Raw genomic sequence first — 23,347 nt, forward strand, 5'->3', positions numbered from 1 at the left:
CCAACCCTGACTTTAGGCTGATACTGATAACAAGTGTTGGCTTTCAATACGTTTGGAATGTTTCCCCTCTCCCCACCCCAAAGTTTGTCAAACTTGAGATGTTATTTCCAAGGCGCATGAGCATGCACTTCCATGCCTTTGAAATACTCTTTTACACATTAAAGACAGAATTTCACCAGCATTTCTTTACTCCAAGTGGTCCCAAATTTTGGTCTGTGCCAGATGCTCTCACCTCTTGCTGTCAAGCAAATATGCCAACTTAAACAGTTGTTTCTTCTCACTCCATTGTAGTACCAAAGATTCTTCAGGCCAAATAAAATACTGCCTTATGCTGTTAAAATGCCCTGGTCCCCAGATAACACTATAATAACAGCTGATGCTCAATGCCATGGTGTCACCTGATGCTCATGTCAGAGAGCCTGCACTGCCTGCACTTTCTTAACCAGCAGTGAAATGAAAAGGTGGGTTTAGATAGGAAGAAAATAATTTCTCATTAAGAAAATAGATGGGGTGTTAAAAAACTGGAGTAATTGCGGTTACACAGGATGGACGCAGAGCTCAACTAACTGAAAAATTGGCCATCAGTAAGCGCTGAACCCCCAAATACCTGTTTGCTCTGATAACAGCTGTGCTGCCCAAGGTTCACTGAGCCAGATGGGAAGACACAGATGCTGAAAAGCCAATGTAACCTCTCAAGTAGGCAGCAGGGAAAATGCAAAGAAAAAAAAAATGTTGTCAATATTAATGGAACATCAAAACTTCCAGGAACATCGTCACCAGGTGATCAAAAGAAAACAACGAGACAATATCCCCTGCCAGTAACGAAGCTGCAATAAATGCGAGAGAGCAGCAGGAGTTATTGATTTCCTGCTCTCCTACCTGGGGACGTCAGCTGGAACAGCACAGACCAGAGTTGTGTTTGAATCCATAGAAATAACTCACCAGTGCTCTTCTGAGACCCAGCAAGCTACAGAAGGACATGCGTGGCAGCTCTCCAGCATCACGTTTCAGCAATAGTCACCTCGCTTCTGTATCAAAACAGCAGCAGATACACCTTATCGTGCTGACCTCATTAGCTTTTTTTTAAATGCTCCACCACTTACTTGCACTTATATCCATTTCCTTCTATGAAATGGAGATGCTGTAAACACATGAGAGAAAGCAAACCCTTGAAAAGTATTATCTGAGATCCACCAGCCAGTTACTACTGGCAGGTTGCAAGTTTATGGCAGAAATATATTGGGTGTGTTTTTATTTCTTCCCTTGCTAAACAAACAAACAAATAAAACCCCAATGTTTGATTCCATTCTAGCAAGGAGACAAAAAAAAATAAAAATGAAAGGTATAGCAACAGGTTGATTTCAGCTGGGAGGAGCACTGCCAGGGGCTGTGCAGCGCAGCTGTGGCTCTGGAGCCCAGCCGCAGCCGTAGGGGTATGGGAACGGGGCGGTGCGAGGGATGCTGCCCTTCGCTGCAGCTGCCAACACCTCTCCACACCCTGTCTTTATGCCTATACAAAAATGTTTATTCTGGACTAAATTATCTGAGGCATGACTTATTCGGCAAGTCCAGTTTGAGATACTTTATCAAAAAAAAAAGTATTGTCCTTACCTCTTATAAACCCAAGCTACAGCTGTTCCGCTGATAGCTGCAACGTCAACGCCTCATCGATGAACCGAAGCCAACGCAGGCCCAAAGGCTCCAGACCGACGGGACCAAATCCCCCACAGGACTGGTGCCGAGGAGCAGAGGCAGCTTGCCCTTGCCTGGGCAGCCCCGCTCCCTGCAGGCGATGCTTCGCGGGGCGCAGGAGCTGGAGGAGGAAAGGGCACACAGCTGGGCTGCCATCCTGCACGGGGGGCACGCAGGAGGGATCCTTCCAAGGAGGAGAAAGAGTTAGTCCTGAGGTTCTTGTTTTAAAGCTGAAATGAGTACTGTGCCTAAGCATGAGCAGTTGGTTGGAATCAGCAGAGATGATGGTGCCACTCCAGCAGCACTCTGCAATTAGCTGTGCCACGTCCGCAGCAGTGTTTGCTGCAGAGCCCACGTGCTGTAGGGTAAGGGAGCCCTTATGCTGTTGGGTACTGTATTTATAACTGCCTCATTTTAATAGACCAAGCCTCTTTTTCATTCATTTAAGATAAAATTAAGGTAAAAGCAGACATAGATTTACAATCATAGGAGGTGAGAAAAAAAAAAGTTAAATTCATATAACACCAGTGCAGCACCTCCTTGAAACCCAGGCCTGTTAATGCTTACTTTCCAAGTGTAAACCCCAAATGGGCTTCTGACAAAGTAAATAAAAGTGAATGCCTGCAAGGGGTGGGTAAACTCCCGTCCCACAGAACCACAAGACTGCAAGCTGTTAGTAACACTGCAGAAAATAAACTTAACAGAAGAAATACTACCAAGAAATTGAATAACAAAGAGAAGAGGGAGAGGTTTGCAAGAAGCTGCCTTGAGATATGCTGACAGTGAAAGCACCCGGAAGATCTTCGTTTTTAAATCCTTTTTTCCCCCACTAGTGACGAGATTGATGGCAGAAAAGCAGTTATTTCTGTCCCTGTTGTTTCAGGCCACCTCGCTAGGCAGGGGCACAGGGAGGGCACAGCAGCACGCCGATGCCATCGGGAGCCCTGTGCCACCTGCACACCCAGCTGAAGGCCGGGCAGCAGCTGCTACACCCCGAGGAAACCACCAGCCACCTGGCTGGGTGCGAGGCCGAGCCCATGCGGAGAGACTCAGCCTTCTGCCAGAGCCTCCAATTTTCAAAATAAATTGTTTCATCACTTCTGTTATCAAGTTTTGTTTCGTTCGTTTGTTTCACTTTAGGTGCTACTGAGAGAAAGAGAAAAATCTGATGGGGGTTTCCAGAGACTACTGCTTGGGTGAACAGCCAGCCTGGAAAAAAGGATGGGTCAATCTCCCTCTGTGTTGTTTTTTGTTTTTTTTTCATCCACAGAAGCCAGACACCACTTAATAGCTAATTTAAGATGAAAAACAATCCATATATCTCATCATTCAAACCACATTCCTACGGAGCTGTTAAAGTACTCAGGCACCTAACCCCTCAGGGGCTGGAGTACTTTTACACACTGGGAGCTCTCAGTTTCTTGCTTTGGAGAGAAAAAAAACTAAGAGCAAAGTAAAATATGGTTCTAAAGACCCTTGTCACATCAAATGCTTGGGACAGTACCACTCAAAAATATTGGTGCCTTTTTGCTTTTGACCATATTTTCACAAAAATATACTTTTCCAGATAATGTGAAAACCCAGTCTTGAAATATTCTTGCCATCTTTAGTGCCTAAGATCTATAACGAAGACATCAGCTTCTGCTAGATTAATGTACAAAAGAAAAAATCAACTCCCACTAGATTAATTTGAAAAAAAAAAAAAAAAAGAATCTGTACATCTCCCTTGATCCGACACGTGGAAGCGTCCTAGCAGCGTGCCCTGCCGGCAGCAGTCGGGGTGCCCCCAGTGAGCCTCATGCACGTTGCTGGTCCCATGCCCCCCTGGCTGCCCCCCCAGGCTCGCGGGTTCCAGCTGGACCCCGGCCCCCAGCTGCTTTGGGAAGGAAATGAATAACCTTTTCTAACATTACTTAGGTACCAAAAAAGGAGCAAACAGACACAAATTAACAGAGAAGCGCACTTAATGCCAGAGTTGCTCCTGAGTCACTTAGCTTACTGGCTTTTCCACTGTCAGTCCATTGAGCCCTGTGTCCTATTGTGGCATGCAGCAGTGTCTTCAACAACTTTGAGAACCAGAGGAATATTTCACGTAGACTTTGACCAGAAGATTCAGCTCGAGCAACCCCTGTCCCATCAGGCAGGGAGCGCGGTGCCGGAGAAGGGGCACAGCCCTGGTCTGCCACCGAGAAACTTCTCCTGCACCCATCACAAGTTTCAGCAGCCTCAGACAAAGAAAGCCCCACCAAGAGTGGGTAATTCAGGTCAGTCAGATGAATGTATATTAAAAACACAGAGATAGTTTTCAAAAGTCTGATTCAAAAGCCAAAGTATAAATTAAACGCTTGAGGAAATATTATTTACACGTCATGTTTTCAGAGAGCAACAAAGCACTGTTCTAAAATGATGTTTCTAACCCCTTTTGATAAACTGCATATACAAAGAATAAATTTAAAGTTAGATCCATGAAGGCTGTCAAAAGCTACAGCGTTTATTTACAGGAAAGAGGAACAATATTTTGACTTCTCTTGAGCAACCTTTCAGGAAGGGGACCTTTCTGTGACTTAAATGTACAAAGAAATGCCACATTAGTCAAAGGTCTATTTCCCCACCACAACAGGAACATTACTTCGTAATGACCTCCAGAAGGCCTCTATTTTTCAGTGCGGATTGGATGAGGTGTGAAGTTACAGCCACTGCCAGCATCAGCTGGCCATGTCTAAGCAGCAGCTCAGAGGATGCCTTTTCCTCTGCAAAGCCATTTCTGGTTCATCTTCTGGTATCCACAGTGACAGATTTAGCTATGTTAGGACGGCACAAAACACCTGATGTGAAATGGAGTGATTTTCTTTTGTGCTGCCGTGAGGGAGTACTCCACAGCCCACGCAGATGCTCCCCACGAGGGCAGCCCCAGCTGGGAGCTCCACAGCCAGCCCAGCGTCAGCCCACACCCACCCATCGAGCAATACCCAAGTGAGAAGATGAGAAATGGCCTCAAGTTGCTGCACCAGGGGAGGTTTATGCTGGGCATTAGGAGAAATTTCTCTACCAGAAGGATCGTGCGGCACTGGAACAGGCTGCCCAGGGAAGCAGTGGAGCCACCATCCCTGTAGCTCTTCAAGAAACACAGATGTGCAACTTCGTAGCATGGTTTAGGGTCAGACTTGTCAGTACTAGGTTAAGGGTTGGACTAGAGGATCTTAGAGATCTTTGCCAACCTGGGTGATCCTGTGACCACCAGCTCACTGTAGGCACTCAGCACAGCTGGATAGACGTGCTGCACAACTCCTATTTTGTTTTATTCAGTTTGCAGCAATATTGATCTATTTGTTGAAAGACTAAAGCTTTTTTTTTTTTTGTGGTTCCCAAGGGGTTAGTTTGGTAGAATTATTTTTTTTTTTGTTAGGCTTGATTTTTTAAGACATGATCTGAGATACCCTGCTTTTATTTTGTGCCTCCTTGGCTTCAAATAAGCCTTGCACACACATGCAGCAAGAACACTAACAGCATTTATTTCCATCCCCAGTCTGTCACTGCCACATTCTTTCAAGCCTTTTCCCCAACCTCCTTTTTATGACTGTAATCATGTGATTACTCTATGGTGCATTGCTGCTGCATTTCAGTGAGAGATCGTAGAGCTGTGCCTTACTCGAAGCACACATCCACACACAAGCATAACTTACTTGGTATCCTCATCCAGGAGGAATAAATCCTATCTTATCTGAAAAGCATGAGACTTTTCCTTTTTCTCATTTTTCACTTAAACAATCACCTCCAGTCATCCAGCTGAAGTTAATCCATTCCAAAGGGGGGTGACCATGCTGCAGAACCACTGTCCCAGAGTGATGTGATCAGCAGAACAGAACGGTTGAATTAGCATCTGATGAGCTGTGCTAACATGAATTACAGGCTGTGCCTGCATCCCAGCACATCCCTATTTTGGGCTCAGCAGGACTCCAGTTCCCTGGTGGGTGGGCTGGCTCAGGTTTCAAGCACTGCTTAACTCGTGGCTTTCATCTGTAGGCAAAAGTTAGCAGCAGTACTAAGACTATGTTTTTGCCAAAGGCTTCAATAAAAACATGCTGCCACTCTTCCTTCTTACCCCAGACATAATATACATTTATTTTGTAGCCAGCAACACTTTAACCATGACTGCTTGGAGTCTACTGGCTAAAAGTTGAAACTGATATTAAATTCACAGTACCTGCAAACAGATACTGGAACCTGGGAAATAAAGATGCCAAAAGAGGTGGTTTCAGTACTAGTCCCACCATAAATTCTAAAAACTTGTGAGAATAAAAGGAGTTCCTTAGAATATTATTTATAATACAAAAGTATTAAATTTTATTAGACTTTGAGAAGACTTTAATTTTACCTTTCAATGTTTACTGGGAAAACACCCTTGTGCTTCAGGAGCCTTAGCACTTAACAGCAGAACTTGGTCATTTATCTTCAGTAATGGCCCACCCCACTGTTCTAGTTTCTGCTTGGGTAATATGTTTATTGCAGCTTGGTGGAGTGCTATGATTTATTTATGTTATAACCCTAGTACTAATAGATATGAATGAATGGGAACCAGAGCAACGCACTGATGTGATCTTCTAAACAGCACTGCCAACAGCCATCCTTCATATCCAGACACGACGTAGAGTTCTGCTGCTGCAATAACACTGTTTTGGAAATAGTGTTTCTCTATAGTAATTTTCAAGGAGCTGAACTGATCAAAGGGAAATTTTAATTCCATCCTGCAAACTCAGACTTCTCACAACCATCCCCCTCTTGGGTGACAGCAGTGAAGATACAACATCCCTGAAGGGATACGGGCAGACACAGCATCTCTGGAGGAAACAGGTGTTTCCATACTGGTTTTTCCTTCAATATGCCAGAATTCTGAAAATCTGTTGGTGAGAAATTAGCACTTAGACAAGACTGATAGTGTTGCTCTTGTCACTATCCTCATCAGCAACAAGAGGAAAACATATCTCTAAAAAGAAAAGATACAAGAGTTTGAACTGAGTAGCAGATACTTTAACATGTGAAAGTCTCCTTAATTTCTTTAACGGAGACGGATTTTACCAGGAGCATTTAGAAGTCTGGTTGTTTACAGCACTGGCATTGTGAAAGATGTACAAGTCTCCATTACCCCAATCCCCGCATTTCCTGTTTTAAAATGTAGGTCTAAGACCCACATTTTGGACACAGGAGCTAAGTACCCAGTCTCCAGCCCATTTTACAGTCTCGCTTCTCTTTCCTCCACTTTTCTAGTTTCACAAGTACATGCTTGAAGTTACGTTTCTGTTCCAGATAAAAAATACCTCAAAACCCTTTCATAATTCTGCATATAGGAACTGTTGCTGCATCAGAGCAAAAACTGCATGTAGCAGCTGAGCCCCCTGTGTGTTAGCAGAAGCATGGTAGGTCTGCATTTCCCAGGCTGGAGCCATGTAGGATCACACGCAACACTTGGGAACTGGCGATTGCAAGGCAACATCTTCCCCACTGCAGCAATCCCACATCTGCCTGCTAATAGCATGACAACACTCTTGACAACAGAAAGCTGCCGTGAGACATCCACAGCCATCCCAAAACTGGGAGCGACTTGGTAGGAGAAAGTGGCAGAGCTACAGTTCTGCTTTGGAAACCCCAGTGGATTCCAGGCTGCTAATGTGCTGTATCATTAAGACAGAAGGAAACACTTTTTTTTTTTAAAGCAGCATGACTTTCAGGTGATTGTACGAAGTAATTCAAGCTCTATTCCTTTGTCTCTTGACATTTTATATTGTGCTATCTCTTGACAGTGACAAAAGTGAAATATGGCTGATGTAGACCATAAATTAATATAAACGAGCCTTATACAAATGCTCAAAATAAGAAGTTTGCCATCTTTTTATGTCATGATTTATAAGTTTTACTTCCATCGTCACTCTTATTCAATATGCTCAGACTTGAACTCCAGAGACGTCTGTGCGCTCTCCAGAGCGATGACAGGAGGTAAAGAACTTGAAATTATCAACAGACTTGCAACATCTACACTCGGGGAGGTTACAGAAGCTGCAAAACATTTGGCTTCACTTCAGTGAAGACTTATTTTATAGCCTTTAGCAGTAAAACTCATGAGCAAGAGATAAGCTCAGTTCCCCGTCCGGTTAAATACCCAGGAAAACCGAGCAGCAGCTCAGCCCGCAGCCCAGGGGACACCCCACGGGAGCGCTCTGACAGGCACAGGGCCCTGCAGCTCCTGCAAGCGTGAAGGTTTGGGTTTCAGAGGGCTTAAAGTTCGCGGTAAAATCTAAGAAACAATCACAAGGAGTAAGTTCATCTCTTTACAGGGAACACACAGCCTTTTCCTATCTTCCCCTAGCACAGAATATTTTATTTCAGCACAAGACTATTCTATTAAGAAGGAAAGGGCAGACGAATCATTTGGGAGCGTATTTCTTCAGTACATTTAGGTGCCAGAAAGTGGCTCTCGTTAAGAATCAACTTTAAATATATTCCCCAAGACCGAGCAAAGCTGTTAACCACCTTTTTTCCAGGACTGTTAATGTATCTTATGGCTAAGTGGAGCACCCGTGCTGCCCTGTCGCATCTCCTCCTGCCCAGCCCCAGGGACCCGGAGGCCTCCAGGCGGGCACCGGGGGTCCCTTCCCCGGGCAGCCCGCGGGCAGGAAGCACAGCAGGCCCAGGGGAGCGGGTGACAGGCTGAGTACTCAGGCAGAAGAGACATGAGGGCTGTTCTACCATATTTCATTTTAGCAATTTCACACCAAACTGTTTTGCAATGAGGAGGAAGAAGTGAAGGAAAACAAACAACATACCCTCCCCTCTGTTCATGTTTTCTTGCAACTTTTGGTGGAATACGTTTTGAGAATGCTTAATGGCCAAGCCTGTTGGGTAAGGACCTCGCTGCTGGATCCCTCTGTCTGAGGCGCACCCTCTGGAGCTCGGGGAAGAACACAAAAGCAGCCGAGACATCTCTGCAGCTTAGCACAGCTGTCTCTAAGCAGCAGCTAACCAGATGCTTTCAGACCACGTGTTCAGCCACATGTATTGGGATTGCAGCTCACTCACGGACACGCTGCTGCCCTTAACTTCTCTGCAGAAGCACCAATTCCCCGCAGGCTGCAGTGGTCTGGGGCAGGTGCTTGCAGCTGAGTCCTGAACCCACGAACACGCACACCTCGGTTCAGCTCCACATCAAGCTGCTTGCAGTTTTACTTCAACAACTTTCTGTTTACTAGTGTGCCAACACTACACTGCACTTCATTTAGGCCCAGATTTTACCCTTAGCATGTGCATTTTGGAGAAACCAGGCATACTGATAACTTCCGGCTGATGAAGTGCTGCAGGAGCCATCCTTGTACACATCCCACATACCTGATGTGAAATGAAGCAGGCTTTGAACTTCAAGCACAAGGAGGTCATCCAGAGCCACATGGGTGCCAGGGCAGGGGCAGGCACAGCCAGCAACGCTGTGGATGACAGCGTACGTCATTAAGGGTCCTGAGATCTGTCAAGGACAGGAAAAGCCTAATGCCTCACCGCTTAAAACTCTTGTTCAGCTCAGATTTTTGTTTGTGGGTTATGTTTTGGGTGGAGTTCTTTTGTTTGGTTGGTTTTGGGGGGGGGGTGTCTTATTTTGTTTTTAAGACTTCTCAAGGCCCAGAACCCTGCTTCAGCCCAACCTGGGGCAAGAAGAAGCTGTACCAAAACCTCCAAAGTTCATCAGAGCTGCACATGTCAGGGCAAATGTGATTCAACATTTGAAGAAACACAGAAATGCAGAGGACAAACTTACCAAGAACTGTTTAGCAGCAGTGCACATAAATGGGCAAAGCATTGTTTCGACAGCCCCGTTAATGAGAATAATCATTCCTGAGAGAAAAGGAGAAAATGCTACCATGAGAATATGCAATCAGACATGGAAGACAAATTTTAGCAAAAGTTTTGTGTTGCTGAAGACTTCAAGAGGAATAGAGCAGCAGGACCTCATGGCACCAAGAACAAGACCAGGCCATCCCTGCACCAGCACAGAGGGACATTTGGCATGGGCTTCCTAGGGCAGCCACACGGGATAGCAACAGCTTATCCATCAAGTGCCTTGACAAGTTAGTGCTATATGTCCCATATTTTCATGTCCTCCCAGCTATGTCCGCTCCATCCCAACCCATTTTGCACAAGCGTAAGGAAAGCTCCCGTAAAAGTCTCTTGCAGGGGAGGTCTCAATTTGCACACACAGAAGCCGTCTGCTCAGCTCCTAATGCAAACCCACACCTGCGTGGGGAAAGCTCACATCCACTACAGCACCTGACAATCACACCTGCTGGGGACAGTATATTTGTATTTTTTGTATTTTATGTCAAGTAATAATTAGATAAATCAGAAAATCCCATGATCAGACACCAGAGTCAGAACTTCTGTGCTAAAGCTACAGCTGTACGTCTGCTCCTCAACAGGGGATCCTCTCTCTCTGCAGAACAGGTCTGTCCATACTCACATCCTGGAGGATGCAGGGGCTGGTTAGTACGGAATTCAAGGTCCAGGTTCACACCTGAACAAGCATGCATTTGGGCATAAAGAATTAGGGGAACTTTTTGAAAAAAAGTAGCAAGTTTTAGGTACTATAAATGTTAGGCAAGCATTGAGAAAGGACCTATTAAGCCATGGTTTTGAGCTCGCACATCAGTGATGTACTTACCTACAGCTTCATTGGATCAAGTCTGCAATCACTATCATTTGCTTTTGAAAATCTGCCGCTCTCCAGGAATGGACATCATAAATCTGAAGTAATAAAACAAGCAGGCAAAGGGAAGCAACATACCATTTGTACATATTTGCTGTATTTTACTTAAATTAGTTTTACCTTTGTGGCTATTTCAAGTTATTACACCATCTCTAGGTACTTTAATAACCTTTTCATGGAAAAATTAGTCTCCTCATACACCAGTTAATGTCAAAACAAGGTGCTTGCAAATCTAGGCTTGTTGCCTGTTGAAAGCAGTAACAGATGTCCTTTCTGATCATTATTTGTTGCACATATGAACCAGCTACTGAGAGGTTCTAAATCACAGATGTGTTTGTTTGATGCTTCCATTTCATTTGGAAATACTTCTATTGGCCAACTGCATAAGAACTGATTTTGCAAAACAGATGGAGATTATTCTGCTGATCACTGGTTCTTAGTCATAGTTCAGAATATTTTCTGTGCTGTTCCTTTGAAGTATATTCATGCAAAACAACCACATTAAAAACCCCTCCAACATTAAAATATAGTAAAAGTTCAGTGTTAACCCTCAAGAACTCCAAAGAAAATCAAGGATAAAGCTGATTTTCTTGCTACTCCACCTTCATGTTCTAGATGAAGTGACATGAAGAGGTGCATTCTTACTTTGAGACAGACACCTTCCGTGGAATGAAGGCATAGCTCATGCACAGCACTAGGGTAGAATGGAGTTTGCCTGTGCTCCATTTTCAGCTGTGAGCATAGGTGGAAGCAGCAGAGATTTTGATTGTAGGAAAGGGGCTGCTCAATGCAGATTAGAGGATGTAACATACAGTATGGTGACTGGGGCCCTACCCCCTAAAGCCTTGCTCTTGAGATCATTTTAATACCCAAAGTCTTTATGAGGTCTAGAGCCATCTGAGTATATGTAGAATAAAACCTGAATTTTGCCCTGAAGAGCTTAAACAAAACAGAGGAATTAGCATAAGACGCAGAAGTGGAGGGAACACTAGGATTAAGAGGTAAGAGTAATAAGACTGCAATGTTATGTCTTAAATGCAGTTCTAGAGAATCCAAGCTGTCTGTTTTTAAAAGAAAAATGCAAAATGATGGTGCCTCAGGAACAAGCTGCCAACAAGTAGGAAACAAATGACTAGTAATAGGAAGAGTGTGTACCTGATAATTGTACCTTTGCATTTTACAGCAGAATCTGAGGAACAAGACACACAGCTATTGCCTAGACAATCCATATGAATAAATAAGTATCAGCCACCATCAGCAGGAGGCTTGGTACCTGGGAGAGTGGCTGGAGAGCAGGCACCATGTGCACAGCAGTGTTTTTTGGAAGAGTAGCTGGAACAAGTTTTATGTTGATTCATAAATGTGTCATTTTTGGAGGGAGGCAGGAAGATGTGTGAGAGCAGAGACGGCAGCACAATGAATAAATACCAGAAGTGTGGGAGACGGGAGCGCAGAGAGAAGGGAGAACACAGATAAAAGTTCAGAGGAAGAGAACAGCGTGGATGAAAAACAGCAAGGAACAGGGAAAGGGGGAAATGAAAGACATTTTTACAGTTACAGAGAAACAATGATAGATTAAAGCCTGAATAAAACCAGCACTGATATGCAGCACTGACATGGGACAGAAGAGAATGGTTTGAAATGGAAGCACTAAAGAAACATCTAAATTGCTTTTACATTTTTCTTAACAAGTATCTATGCAAAATTATCCCTCAACCTACGATCATTAAATTTTTTAACAAGGGTGAAGGTAAAGGGAGGCGGAGGCAGAAGAAATAAGAGTGGAAACAGCTCCAGCTATACTGCCTCTTCTCTAACCATATGTAGTCCATACTGGATGAAGCTCTCCTCTCCTCTTCCCCCATTTCATTTCTCCGTCGCATCCTGTGCTCTGCAACCTGCTTGAAATCCCACTTGAAATTCTGCTCTGAAATCTGCTTGTATTGGCCCTGCAGTCTTTTGAAACTTGAATGCAAATTAAACCATCTGTGTGGAGATGACAAATTCCACTCTCCTCCAGCAAAAGCTCCCACATGACAAAACACTTGGTATCCTGCCCTGTAAGATAGTGGTTGCCCAAGTAATTGAATTTTCCTGATGGCCCAGGCTAAAATACATGGCCAAAAGTCTCTGTCAACCTTTTAGCAACCTTTAGCAACTTTAGCACTGTGGACAAGCACAGTGAGCTGCTTGGAAGGAGAGCAAGACATCCTAATCCTCCCTGGACAGAGACTCAAGCTAGATAAGACCAAGCCAGCCAGCGTAGATGAGCATCCACCATCCATCTGAGCTTCAGGCTGGCACCATGGCTTGGGGAAGGTGGGAAGTTGATGCTTAGGGAGGGATGGTGTGCTAAAACAAGGTCTGTGAGCTCTCCTGCTCCCCAGCTGATTGATTTCTGACAAAAGCTTATGATAAGGCAACAATAAACCAGACCAGAAGCAGTCCTCAAGATATGCTTGAAAGACAATTAAAATGTGGCAAAATTTGTTTAATACACAATTTCAGCACTACAAAGGAAATTCCAGTTATCTGAATTGGAAAGTTTGTCACAAAGCAGAGAAAAGTCTACCATAAACCCTACAGAGCACAGCCCAGTAGTATTAGACTTCAAATACAGTATTTCAGATGTCTTTTTACACCAGCTTATTGTCTGTTTCCTTAGAAACAGGAACCAGCAGCCACAGGCGAAGGAGTTGAAACTTGTGTTAATTTTAGCTGCTGCTGTTTGTTCCAACTTTGCTTCCATTTTCAAAGAAACACAAAAGTATTGTAGAATTGGACACTGCCATTTCGTAGGACATGTGCAAATTTCAGTCTTAAGCTCTGAACTTATATCAAGCCTCTCTATTCATGAGGTGGTCCGTGATATGTTCCATAATAGGCCCATTGCTCCAAACTGAGCTCAAGCTCATACAAGCCTCTCACATGTAACTAATGGCCTTTACTCAAGATTTTTAAAGGATGGTAATGGGTTGCCTCTCAAAGCTTTGTATGCAATGCCCCAAAGTCAAACCCCATGAAATTACATCTCACCAACTGCTTTACCACTGTTCCCGTGATGGAGGATTAGAATTAACCAAATATGCATATATTTATATATATATATATTTACTATAACCAGCTTTCATTCATACTATTTATACTAATTACAGACCACCTAGCTCAGCACATTCTAGTGTCAGTGGTGCTTTAAAATTCATGTCCTTATTTTTGTCTTTATTTCTTACTGTTTGCTTCAGACTTGTTTTAAGTCGATTGTTCTTTCTTAGCAGGCATAGCTTGAACCTTCAATAAACCTTCAATACAAAGTGTCAGCTCTTTGCTCCATTAAGCTCCATATTGTCCTCATCACCACATATTTAGGGCTCTGCTAAATGTGTGACCTGTTTTGATTTTTGCAGGCTTACCCTCTCTTTTCTTTAGCACTACTGCTACTTTTCAGGCTAGCTCATGCTTCCTGTTGCTTCTGCTGTGTAAACTGAAAGCAAAATAGGATCTCAGGTCAAAGGAGCATAGCTGGAGAGACCCCTTCCAGAGATACTGAATCAGTGGTACATAGCTTTGTTTTGACTCAGCTGATAAAGAGCACTTCATTCCTGAAAGCAGTCTCTGCTAACCAGCTTTAGCTACCGATCATCTCATCTTAGGTATTTGTTCCATAGGGTGAGTTTGTTCTCTGGTAATAGCCCTGTAAAACAAGGACAATCCCACAATTAGGGCAAGGCAAGAAATCTCAGGTAACACGTGTGGGGTGCATTATATAAAAAATATCCAGGTGGAAGTACAAAGGAGCTGTGGACTCTACTCAACCCCAAACACGCACCATTGCACCGCACCGCTCGTCCTGGTGGTGCCTCAGAACTTCCCTGTGTAGGCAGAAGTTCAGAGACTTCTGAAGGCAGATCCTGGGCTGAACCCATCTGGGCTGCCAATAGGTCTGTCCTCAATCTGTTGAGAGTTTGTCCAAGTGATTTAATTGAAGCATTTCATGCTCAAAGCATTTTGCTAAAGCTTTGTTTCCTCTGATAGCTTTCTAGCTCAGTAGTCAGTATGTAGATTAAAATTTAATTTAACTGGCTTAATATGTTATGGCCAACTGATTTTTTTGACAAAAATTTTATACCTATCAGACTGATGGTTCAGGCTGGGAAACCTTAGGAGATCTATAGTCCAACCTCCTGTTCAAAGTGGGATCAAAGCTGAACTCAGACCAGGTTAGTCTCAGCTCTGCCAACATGGGTCATGAAAAAAATCTAAAGATGAAGGATAAGTTAGGAAAATAATTTTTTAATTGCTTGTTTTATGTTAAGTGATTACTTTAAATTCAAAATGGTGGGGGGGCGGGAGAAGCCTTTCTAAACTGGAAGTATGGCCATTTGTACACAATTTTTCCACAAACAGCAAAAGATGTTTGTGTGCTGAAGAGCTGCTATTGGTTTTATGTATAGTTTTGTGCATGCATCCTGCAAAACATTCATGCCATGGTTTCCTGCAGGCTAGACAGAACACCTAAAAACAATATACAGAGAAGGGCACGAGACAAAGCTGAGGGTTACAATGGGAGAATCGTAGAATATCCTGAGTTGGAAGGGGCCCACAAGAATCAAGTCCAACTCCTGGGTCCCCAAAGGACCACCCAAAAAATCAGACCACATGTCTGAGAGCATTGTCCAAACACTTCTAGAACTCCAGCAGGCCTGGTGCCGTGACCACAGCCCTGGGGATCCTGTTCCAGTGCCCAAAGAGATTAAGAGGTATTTAATTCCTGCAACTGAAGTCTACATGAGGAATTTGAAAGTACTCTGGGGGTTAGGATTCAAGAAAACAAAGACCTTCTGGAAGTAAATGCATTATATTATCAGGTAATTTCTCATGTAAACTATCAATTACTGAAGATACATTCACATTCATATTTTTCTTTATGCTCCATCTTTTCTACCTCACCATGTATTGTATTTCCAGTTGTTCTCAAAATGCTTTGGCATCTATATTTAGGTTTTGTTGTGTCGAATTTTGACTAGAGAGAGAAAAAACAAGATGTAAATACTTCTGAGATGCCACTTACTCCCACAAAAAAATCCTATAGCCCTACCTACGGTACTCTTACAAATTTTCTCACACAGATCAAATAGGATGAATGTGCAGACTGCAGACCAGTAAGTGATTGAACATCATTATCCAGTCATCAATTGTTGGAAATATCAGAATATCAAGATATATATTTTTTATGGATACATTTTTACAGATTTTCATAAAATAGAGGCCATTTCATGAGATCACCTAAGTGCCAGAAAGGGTAGTTCACTGCTGGTAAAACTGCATGCTTGCATCAAAGAAACAGGACAGGGAGAGATTTCTCTCCCATATGAGCTTAGGGGAGAGAGAAGTATGTGTACAGTGCAATATTCTTCAGTACTTATGGAAAAGTGACAAAATTAGCTCAGACTGGGGCAAATAAGAACAGCCTGGCCAGGGAAGAGTAGAAAATCAGGTACAAAAGATGGATATGAGCTTGGTAATAATGGCAAGAATAGGGGTTCATTAACGTAAAAACCACAAAACCTGCTTGCAGGCAAATGACACGATTTTGGACAACGCTTTCATGACAGCCACCAACACAAAATTTAATATAAAAACTCTAGAAATACTAGTTTCTAATGTCAGCTAGTTAAAAGTAAAGCAGGATAGAAGTACCTACTGTTTTTATGCAGTATTAGTGTGCAGTATTTTTTATAGGGATCCGTAGTGCTACAAAAGAACTCAGAGAAATCAAGCTTCAGATATACAAGATCATTATATGGTCTTTGCTGTGTGCCTTGGAGACCCAACCACTTCGTAGAAAGAGGAAAATTGAGTTGACTTTCCATTAAACAGAAATGGATTGTTGAGCCTATTGAGTCATTTTAAATTTACAGAAATGTGAGCAAGAAAAACATGGACCTAAGAAGTTTACCCGACAAAAGCGAACTGCATAATAAGTACAATGCTCTTAGCTAGAAAGGTTACAGTGACCTACTTGGTGCTTGGGAGGGAAGGAAAGATATTTCTGCCCACCGGGAGCACAGTTTGCCACAACATTTTCAAGAAGAGTGCAAGGGATAGGTGATGATACAAACAGTCTGAAGCTAATAAATGGTTATGTAAATACTATGAACAGCCAATACCCTTGTGTTTGAATAACATGGTGAAGAAAAGATATGTACAATAGCTAGAATAAGTTATAAAAAAAACTATGAAGTGCTGGGAGAGGATGGACTCCAAAGCTTTCCCCACCAGGGTCCTTCCAGAACCCCAGTTCACTTGTCTGAAGTCACATTAGTATAAACAACGATTGTTTTGATTTTAGAATTAAAAATGAATGTTCTAAATCATGAATTCATCCCTTATTATGCAACATAACTTTGGAGTATCTGGTCAAATGCCAGTTAACACTAAAATAAGGAGCTGGTAACTTGGTTGTCGTCTAAATTTAATTTGGGCAGATAGTCAAGAAGAAAATGGTAGAATTCAGGGAGAAAAGAAGGTCCAACAACACACTGTAGGCAAGGGGAAAAATCTAACAAGAGGAAGAAATGCAGCCAACCAGCAGAGACCTTGGTGGCCAGGCTGCGTGCCACGGTGGCCAGAGGCACACACGAGCAGGCTTTGGCAGAGCACTCTCCAGCTGTTCAAAAGGGAAGATGTAACATCCCAAAACCCATACATGCAATTAGCTGATGTGGCCTGGCCAGGCTGCAGTAAAATAGCTGTGGGCAAATGGCCTTAACCGCTAGGATATCAACCGTGCGCACAGTGAGGGGGCACAGGTACCACAACAACCCACCAGGGCAGAATGCTCTAGCCATCGCCTCTTCCCATGCACTCACGTACTCCCCGTTAATGCTGCCCCAGTTGCCTTCACCAGCACACCATACCTCTCATGGTCCTTTGCCACTCTGCATGTTTCTGAAGAGGCCACCCTTGCTTAGAGCACCGACTGACTCCACAAGTGCCACCTCAGCTTACAGCCTGAACAGGATTAAGGCTCCCACCAAAAAACAGCATCACTGCACAGCTCATGCTCCTTGTGCAGAGGTAAAAAGATGGAGCCTGTGCCCCACCTTCTTTTAAATGACGGCCTTAATTCTGCAGCTACTCCAGCTGGCCCTTCCTCAGCTGCTTGGTGCTGCCCAGCTGCAGCCAACAAGCTGCTGCAGGCACTGGCTCTCGAGTTACTTCGCTGCAGAAGTCTGTGAAAGAAATTGCGAAGGCAGAGCTCAGCTACCAAAGCAGGGATGTTCTCACTAAAGAAAAGCACGGAAAAACACCATGAAAAGATTTTGCCCCTTAAATTAAATGTGTAAATGAAAAGCTGCACGGCTGTATCCTATATATTTCTGCCATTCATAGCACAAAAACAGAGCTGCTTCAACACATTTTAGTCCTACTGTCTAATGCATTCCCCTTGCAGTGACCTTGGCCTGAGGAGAGTTTTGCAGAAAACTTGCACTGGGATGAAATCTCTGTGTCCTACCTGCAGTACAGGAGGCATTCATGAGCTGATTCAAACAGTGAGAATGAGATTTACAAGTCAAAATCTGTTAAAACAAATCTTTGCAAATTTTATTTACTGCTTTTATTTACTCTTTACAGTGTTGACACATAATATGCACTAATGACAAAATGTTTTAATAGAAGATAATAACAAATTGAGATAGCTTAGAAATAATTTTCATTCAAAATTTCCACTATCCTCCAAATTGTGCAAACTAACTGCAAAATCTCTGTAGCCATAGGAACCTTGAACTGCTAACGCTGCTTATACAGAAAAATCTACCGATAGTTTATTTGCAACTTTAGAAAGTTAAAAGGATAGAATAAAATCATATTATATATTCAAAGCTTCACAATGTAAATATGATTTTTTTCCATAAATCTTCAGAGTTTTCTAAAAGGCATCAAAATATTTTGTTCATGAAGTTTCATAAGGTTTATTTTTTTCAATAAAGTTAAAAGCAGTTTGAAACATTATTTGGAATTGCTGCATCTACATCTTCACTGATGGCAAAGTTGCTCTTTGGTGATGGCTATTCAAGAATGTGGATAAACAAGGCAAGAATTAGAGTTTGATGCAAATTTTATGGCTCCTTCTGGCTTAATGAGTGAACTCCCCAAATTCCTCAACCATATGAAGCCTACTGCAAATGCTGATGATTTTTTTAAGTGAAAGGAAAATATCATCTTATTTTGCTTTCTTCGGGCTCAGTTATAAAAACATTATGTTTCTATTAAGGAAGCAAGCAGTTGGTGTTTATCATCTCTTCCTTATCACAAATGTGATTTGAGCAACAAAGCCATTATCCAGCTGTTCGCTGGTTTCTACGTTTTCACGCTTGGTGTCTTGGTGTTTGATCTGCCACCCGAAAAGCGAGAGCTGTGACCGGGCGGCCGACGTGCGCGGGGCTGTGGCAGTGGGCACCGCGGGACCCCCACTGCTGCGGGCACAGCTCCGCTTCCAGCACGGCATTCGCGAGAGAAAAGCTCCACCGTTGTTATTTAGGCTGCACGATGCTTCTCCATGAAGAAATGCTCCTTCCTACAGACCTTGGGGGTGTTTTGAAGCAATTCAATAACGGCAGCCTTCAAAGTTCTGCTGAGGGTGCGTTCGCTCCTCTCCTCGTCGTGGCACCTCCCCAGCCAGCCCAAGAGCCTCGATAAGAATACTGGAATACAAAGGAAGTGAAGAAAACTCAAAATGATCCAAAGAGGAGGGTTTTTTTTAATCTTGTTGTGACTGGTGCGGGCTTTGTACAGAGAAGGCAGCCACAGCACTCGCTGGCACTGCCCACACCCAGGCACCCATCCTGAAGGCTCCAGCGCTGCAACAAGCGGGTGTTTCAGGAGAAGGCTGGGCAGAAAGACAGCATCACGTCATATCTGAACATTTGTAAAAGAATATGCAGATGCTCGGTTTTATTCCTCCTGCAGTCTTCAGCAGCAATGCAGGCCCAGGTAAACCCACCTCACTCTTCAGATGCCTGAAGTATGAGTTGCACGTAGAGCTGAATCAGATTTCTGTGTCCCGTGACTGACGAGGTGTCATGTCATTACACCCACCCTTTGCATTCAGCGCTCATTACAGCCTCCAGGCAGCTCCCAAAGCCCAGAGCCCAGGCTGCACGCGCCTTCATTCACGCTGTGCAGGTAGCAGCGCTCCCAACGCCACCCGTGGTGTAACAGCAGCACCGTGCCAGCTTCCCCAAGCACCGAGTGCTTCAGTGCACGGGGAGAGGCGGGCGCTGGGAGCGGGACCCACCACAAACTGGTGGCATGGGGTAACTTTGCTCCCCACGAGCCGGCGATGTTCCGTGGCAGCAGCACCAGGGCTGCCCGCAGCATCTCGCAGTGGGAGCAACCTCGGGTGGTTTGCAACACAGAAAGCTTCCCGGTTTCTGTGCTACAGCTTGTCAAATCCCAGCTTTTACTATCTGGTCTGTGTTAAGCATCATTAGGATTAGAAATAATAACCTGCTCCTCAGTTTAGCACACTAGCTTTGATACACGTCCAGGAAGTTGACTCAATTTGTACCACGGGACTTTTAAGGGATGCTACAGTGAGGAAAGAAAAAAACAAACCCTCTCTGCTGGTGTTAATTTAAGGCATACCTTTTATTTTGTCTGACAACAGCTCTCTTCTATCAGTTTGAATTTACTTTTTAATTATGTATATTGCTTTTTTTCATGTGAAGCTCCAGACTAGAAATATGTATCTCATTATATTTTACGTTATTCAATTGACCTAAACACAAAAGCATTTTTCTTGAATACTGAGTGCTCATGTACCTTTTTAATTAAAGCTTAAAAAGCTTTTAATTAAAACAATAAATCACAGACAGCAGGGTCTATCCAAATTGTCTCGTGGTCCAGGCATATTTTTCCTTTTGTGATCGGATTGACCCACAGGGTAACAAAACAGGTGAAAATGTCTCTCACAATTAATTGATACAGTAGAAATTACTGGACTGTTCCACATCACAAGCCAAGGAGCGTGTCTGAAATAGCGCTGCTGTGACCTGCTCGGGGGCACCTGGGGCTGCCCGCGCCTCCCCTCAGCCCGCGCCCTTGGCAGCAATTAAGCCTCCGCTGGCTGCTCCATCTCGCACGCCTTTTCTGCCACTCCAGCCCCAACCTCCCTTGCTCCAGCGCAGGGGCTGGACTCAACTTTCCGTGTGACGCTGCCACCCCTGCCGCAGAGCCACCAGCCCGGCACCCCAGCGGGACGCACGCACCAGGCGGGCGCTCAGCAGCGAGGAGGCAGCGTGCGTGCCCCTCTGGGAATCTGAGCCCGTCTGGGCAACTCCGAATCTTGCCTTAGTTCAAACTCATAAGAATACATCTGGTCCACTAGGAAAAGATGTACTAAATGCACTAACTTTGGGTAAGATGGTTTTGGGCTCCAAGATTACAAGTACTTCTCAAATTCAATGTATTCTAAATACCCAGAATTTCAGGTTTTGCGCTTACAGAACACATTCTAAAAATACACTTGGTCCTCATGTCCTCTCATGCTATAGGACCATCTTCTACTCGTGCAATAAATAAATAAATAAATAAATAAATTGTTTTTCTTGCAGGTAGAATACTACAGCCACTAAATTCCCAATTACATCTTCACCATTGGAAGGGAAAATATAACCTTCATCGTACCCCTGTAGATACATTATGCTGCATTCATAATTTTGAGGAAATATTTTCAGAAATTTCCAGTTAATTTGTAAATGTACTATTGTGTTTGCAGTAGAAAATTCATTTGGACACGCCAGCAAGCTATTCAAACATGCATTCTTCAAGTTATACGTGGAAGTCTGTGTTCTACACACCAATTGAGACAAACAGAAGTGAAGCTGCTTCAGACACCAAGCAGGGGGGAGGAAACGAGCCGGTGGGAGGTGGCATTCCTTTTTTCTTCCCGGTCTCAGCAGCGATGGGCAGGAGCAGCGTGCAGCGCCCAGCGGGCTCAGCTCTCCTGCACACACTGCCCTGCTGCGCGAGCCTCCCGGCTCTGAGCAACTTTTCCAGCCAAAGGACAGGTGAGAAGCGAAACTGCAAAAAAATGATGGCAGGGTGACCTGAAGGAGAAACACAATCTTGCAGTAAAGCCAGCAGCAGACTCAAACCACTTCCTACAACCACCACACAGCAGAAGCAGGGCACACCTGGCCTGTGCCATGCCGTGCCGCTCCGTGCCATGCTGTGCTGTGCACATTTCCTTTTCCTTAAGGAAAGACTTTTTCCTTAAGGAGAGGGTGCTACCTCACGCCTCCTTTCCTGTCTGTTTTGGGATCTTGATCTCTAACGCATCTCCTTGAGTTTCTTGACCCCCTGCGTTCATTTCTCAGGTAACGAGCCCGGAGGAGGGAACACCTCCCGCTCCCAAATTACCAGGCACGGCGGTGGGAGGCAGCGGGACGCACGGTGCCGAGGAGGGGGCTCCCTCAGCACGGCCGGCTGTCCTGCTGCTGTGCGCTGCCCAGCTCCTCCTCGCTCAGCGTCCCCGAGCAGCTCACGGCACGGGCGATGAGAGGCCCCAGAGAGACGGTCGGGTCACGGGCGAGCAGGAGGAGGCAACTCTCACGAACACGAGACCGTGCTGTTGGAAAAGAAAAATAAGCCAAACACGGCTTCACCTTCTGTAGCTAAGGGGACTTTGGGCCTTTACAGTGTTTCTGAACAAGAGAACAAAGACAATACTTTCAAGCGGTTTTAGTTTGGGGAGAATTGTTTCATCTGGGACCTGAGGGACGGAGAGACTTTGTCAGACCACAGGCTGTAATTAAGCTTGCCATGCTCAGCTCATGAGCTTCCAAGCCTTTCCCTAGAAGAAAGAGAAGGGGAGCAGGAGAGCAGTTGTCAAGAGCAATCTGCGAACGTCCGCGGTTGTGACGGGCGTACTGCAGGAAGGATGCACAACGTGATGGGCGAGTGCAAGTACGGTCATCCTGAGCCCGAATCTCAGGCAGCTGCAGCAGGGAGGGAGCCTGTACAACTGTTCGCAGCTGATGATGGGATGGGCGAAATGCTGAGCGTGCAGGACAGGGCAAGCACCGCTGATCCCCGCGGGCAGGGGTTGGTGTCGGGCAGAGGCTGGCTCATAGAGCTGCTCTAAGCAGCGCTGTCAGTGCTGCGCAGTAAGGATCCGTGTTCGCTCACTGTTCCTGACAGCTTGGCTGAATTGCCTTGTTGAAACACAAAGGATGAGCCTAAGCTGTGTGTTCAAACTGCCTGCTTCTGTGCAAACTCGTAGTTTTACCTTCCGCAGATGAGGCACATCTCCCCACTGAAGGCAAGCACACCTTCTCCCGGGACGTGTTCCCAGACAAAACTCGTCCTGGGAACTGGCAGAGGCTCCCCTGGCTGCTCAGCGGGTGTCGAACACGAGCTCGAGCCGAGCACGCCGTGTTGCACCCGTCGCTTTCCCCACGTCACCCCACCACATCCCGGGGGCTGCACAGGAGGAGCCCCGCAGGTCCGGCTGAACCGAGCGGGACCCCTCAGCCTGATGCGGACCTCCCCGACCTTACGGGATGAGTGCCTCTGACTTCAGCGCCCCGCGAGACAAAACCTCACCTCCAGGGACCCGCGGTCTCTGCAGAGTCTTTTGCAGGAGATTTCCAGTGCTCGCACAGTGCTTCCTGTGCGGGGATTGGTCTCCACAGGGCAGACTTTGCAGTTCGATTTGACACATGCCTTTCTAAGTTTTCCAAGAACCTGATTTTGTCTTCAGTGGCAATAACAACTGCATTACCATAATTCCACGTGTGTTTAAAAAATCAGCACACGAGTGCTATGCATAGCGCAAAAATACTGCTGAACTTAATGAAATGTGCCTCGTTTCCACTAGTGATAAAAGCCAGTAACGTTTCCATCTCT

At 44.7% G+C, this 23,347-nt stretch overlaps 1 long non-coding RNA gene across 1 annotated transcript in view; it reads right to left on the reverse strand.

The window, feature by feature from the left end:
• Window positions 1-23,347, reverse strand: part of LOC310902265 — a 135,140-nt gene that overhangs the window by 11,886 nt on the left and 99,907 nt on the right. The window contains exons 5-11 of the long non-coding RNA XR_014586593.1: window positions 17,353-23,345; window positions 10,391-10,473; window positions 9,491-9,567; window positions 9,070-9,202; window positions 1,612-1,813; window positions 880-1,028; window positions 608-691 (exon numbers count right to left, since the gene is read on the reverse strand). This is a non-coding gene — a long non-coding RNA (uncharacterized lncRNA). The remainder of the gene's footprint in view (window positions 1-607; window positions 692-879; window positions 1,029-1,611; window positions 1,814-9,069; window positions 9,203-9,490; window positions 9,568-10,390; window positions 10,474-17,352; window positions 23,346-23,347) is intronic.

Source organism: Anser anser (genome assembly GCF_964211835.1).
Source record: "Anser anser genome assembly, chromosome: 7".
Taxonomy (NCBI): Eukaryota; Metazoa; Chordata; class Aves; order Anseriformes; family Anatidae; genus Anser; species Anser anser.